Source organism: Arachis ipaensis, chromosome B08 (assembly GCF_000816755.2).
Source record: "Arachis ipaensis cultivar K30076 chromosome B08, Araip1.1, whole genome shotgun sequence".
Lineage (NCBI taxonomy): Eukaryota > Viridiplantae > Streptophyta > Magnoliopsida > Fabales > Fabaceae > Arachis > Arachis ipaensis.
The window spans coordinates 110,235,698-110,239,993 of NC_029792.2; the positions used below are offsets into that span (position 1 = coordinate 110,235,698).

The following is a 4,296-nucleotide window of genomic DNA, read 5'->3' on the forward strand; positions in this document are numbered from 1 at the left end:
AAAAAAAAATCTAAAATAGAAATAAAGTTAGTGAAATATAAAAATTAATAATAAAAAATTAAGTACATTTATAAAATTAATTAATCTAATCCAAAAATCTTAGTTAATAGTAAAGTTAATTTAACTAACCTAAATTCAAGTCTAAATTAATCTAACTTCAACCCTAAACTAATTATCTAACTAATTATCTTAATTAGTTATAAACTAACTTAATTAATCAACTTAACATAATTTAAATACAAACCTAATATAATTTAAATCCTAATTACTCTAAACATAGCTAATTAACCATATATCACAATTTCACAACATATAATTTATAAATGAGAATTAAAATTTTATATCTTAATTAAAAATAAAAATTATATAATTACTCTAAACTAATTATAAAACTAATTACTCTAAACTAAGTATTATAAATTTATCATATATCACAATTTTATATAACTCCCTTGCTTCGAGACAGTAGCAGCGTGGAAGATTTTTCTAGCATGGTTGCAGTGACGGTGGATACAGGGGGCAGAGGAGTGTAGGATTAGGGTTTAGTAAATGCCAACAATGTAAAAAAATAGAAGGAAGAAAAGAAGACATACCTAAATGAAGGAGGAAGGTTAGCGCTGCAATTGACGCCGCAAGCGACGACAGCAATAGCAACTCGCAGGAGAGAAACAAGCTCCTCAACGACAGAAACAAGCTCCCGGTGAACGCTCATCAACAATGATGATGGCTGGAGTCATGGAAAGCGCCCAACGGCAAAACAGCAGCGAATGGTAAGGATAGTGGGGCTAACGGCAAGAGAGAAAGAGAAACAGGAAAAAAGTGATGATGATGTTACAAAAATGGGAGAAAGGATTCACAAATTTGAATTTAGGGTTTATTTTATTGTTGGATTTTTTCGATCCTAAATTAAATGGTAAAATACGTGCCAACTAAATTTATTTTCGTGCCATTTGTTACCGTCAATTTAGGGTTAGAAATATAAATCCAACGATAATGTCTCTTGGATGACAAATTTAATGTTGCAACTGTCACAAAATTCGTTGGTAAAATTGACGATAATGTTCGACACTAAATCTGATAGTAAAATCGATGGTAATTAATATTTTTTTTTGTAGTAATATAATATGGTCATTTGATTTTATATTTTTATCCTTTATTAATTATTACCATACAATTTTTATCATCACCAATATAATTCCTGTCGGACAAAAATGATGTTTTGTACTTTTAACACGTCAAATTATTTCAGTTGCAACTAAATTCTATAAAAAAAAATGAAATGATTTCAGTTTAGTTATAATATAAAAATCATAAAATCTAAAATTAATCCAATTGATCATTTTTATCCATTCTAAATAAAGAATTTGATTTTGAAATAAATCAAGTCTTATTCCATTGAATTCCAAACACATCCTAAAAAAATATTATACTTTAAATATGCGGGCTGAATGGACAAAAGGTACTTATAAAAGGGGAGTAGTGTAGCTTAGTTTTTTCATGCAAAAGCAAGAGATAGAGTCTCTCTGATCTGTGAACCTATCTGTGACTGTGTGAGGGTGAGTAAGTGAGCGAGCAAGAACAATCAATTCAAGAGCTGACTGAGTTCGTTTCTGATCACCAACTTGCCTTCACTACCAGACACAGCTCAAGGATCAAACTAAACAGAGGCAGCATCATTTAAGGTATGTTATTAAATCTTTCTCTTTGTTTGCTAACCTGCATTAATTCTCATAATTCCGTATGTGCATGAATAGACAAGTCCATTCTTTTCCTTATTATAGATATATCTTACAGGTATGAATTTTACTAAAGCAATAAAATATACAAATTAAATATCATATAATTTTTCTGAAATCTATATCAGTAAATTATCATATTGCATGATGGACGTGTACTAAGTTTATCTTGATACATATAGCAATGCCAATTTCTTACTCTTCCTTTTTTAATCATAATTATAAGGATCATGAAATTATTCCTCTTAATTAAAAACTTATGCTGATAGAAAGAGATACATAAATAGTTCTATTCGTAACACATTCTCTTATGCACATATTATGTACATGATAATTATATCTCTAATAATATGTTTGTTACGTTTCCATGGAATAAGATTGACAAAATTAATTTGTTTTGCCTTTGTTGTTCATCTTTGATTAGATCCTGGCTTGCCCAAATTGATATTTAGAATTTAGAAATTACTCTGTTTCATAAACTTTTCGTGATATTCTAGTTCCTGTCAAAACTTCCTTAGTTGGGCTAAAGTAATTAAAACCAGAAATAAACATGAAAATCACACTCCGGAAATCACTACAACTATTTCACAAATAAAAGGTTTTGTCTTTCGATCATTTTGCAACTGTTTTTTGTCTAAGATCATTTAAAGTTTTTCACTACGTCAGTTCGCACTTAATGACAATATTATTGATAACTTTTGTAACATACTTTTTAAATTTTTCTATGAATAGTTGCTAACTTGCTAGATGATAGATCCTAATTATTAAAAGCGTAAGAAGTTTGGTAGGAACGAATATGCAATTCGCTCGTATACAAAGAGTAATGTTTTACCATCTTTTCCACTGATAGTACGCGCTTTCAATAACTTGCACAATTATTAGTGGAAAGTATAGACTTAAAAGATGAAAAGAGACTAGATTATTCAACTTCCAAAGATTTTTCCTTCTTTATTAGTTGAGTATACCAAAAAGATATTTAGGAGACAGTTGAAATCAATTCAAATTAATTTAAATTTGTCTTATTTTACATTTATTAATTACTATGAAATAAATAAAAATATTAGATGTAATAAGTATGATACATAATATTAAATATAATATATATATATATATTAAATTATAAATATTAAATTGAATAAGATAATTTTAAATTAGCGCCTTCTTAATATTACTAGAGTATAATTGCCAAACTTAGTAGAAACTCGTAGGTATAGCAATATATAGATGGCGAAACCTTGTATTTACTTTACATCAATATATTGTAATAAACTTATGGTCTCCTTAAACCAAAAAGAAAGTACATGCATTTTAAAAGAGAAAATAAAAAATAAAGATAAATAAATATAAATTTTATTTAAAAATTTATTATTGACTAACAAATTTTTTTATATATAAACAAAATTTAAATTTTAATATTTATTTAAATAAATAAATGAACTATTACACCAACTCAAATTTATTAACATAGTATGAATTTGGAAGAATAATTTACTAATTTAGTAGTGTCAGGATTCTTTGTGAGTTCAATTTACCAAGAAATGTTCCACTATCATTAAAAGCATGCAAGCATGCAAAAAAGAAATGATTTTAATTGCTCATAGTGGCGACCTAGTGGCCAACAAATGCTGTATTAATATTAGTACTCGGAACTACAATTTGTCGTTCTTGCATTTCAGTGCGTACAAACAAACTATGGACATGGGTAACTTGGTATTGTAATATTATCCTTGGATTTCTTAGTAATTATCTATCAATATGCTATTATTCATAATTACTTTTTATATTTATATACTGTATTGTGCAGTCAAAATTTTGTCTTATTTCAACTTTAGTATTATTAAAAGTTAAAACCTTCATCCTTATCACCCTTGTCAAGAAAATGAGAATCCACGCACACTGTATATATAGAGTTAAGGTTTTTTCTTTTTCTTTTTTTTTAAAGAAAAAACAAAAGATAAAAGAACAAGAAACAAAAACCATTATAATTTAAAATGATTGTTAAATTATATTGAATACTTTTTTATTAAATTAATATTTATTTATTTAAAGAGGGGAAGCTTTTAAAAATCTAAATTAAAACAATGCTTATTATGGTGGTCATCCACTACATATAATTAATGCTGAAAGATGACGTGTGGTTTACATAATTTTTTTATATTTCTGAACGTTTTACACAAAATAGGTTTTCAGGAATGTAAAAAAAAAATCCACAAACTACACCTCAAAGGAGTGTTATTTGGATTTGCACCACATACATTTGTGGCTTCTTATCTTTTTTTTTTTTTTCTTTTTCTTNATTTCATCTAAAAATTTTTTAATTTACATCAAATATATCTTTAACGGCTAATTTTTTAAAAAATTTATAACCAATTCAGCAACAATTTCATAGGAATAACTTTTAACACAAACAAACCAGACATAATTATCATGCATTATTATTGAATTAGTTCTAAATTTTTTGAAAATTTAACTATCAGAGATATATTTGATGCAAATAAAAAATTTTAAGAATAAAATTAAAACAAAATAAAACTTAAAAATATTTTTAAAATTTTTGACA

The 4,296-nt window shown here is 26.4% G+C and overlaps 1 protein-coding gene across 1 annotated transcript in view; it reads left to right on the forward strand.

Moving 5' to 3' along the window:
• The window catches only part of LOC107614236 (protein DETOXIFICATION 43), a 16,100-nt gene continuing 13,282 nt past the window's right edge, over positions 1,479–4,296 (forward strand). The window contains exon 1 of the mRNA XM_016316461.2: positions 1,479–1,682. The gene's annotated coding sequence lies outside the window, so the exon portion shown is untranslated. The remainder of the gene's footprint in view (positions 1,683–4,296) is intronic.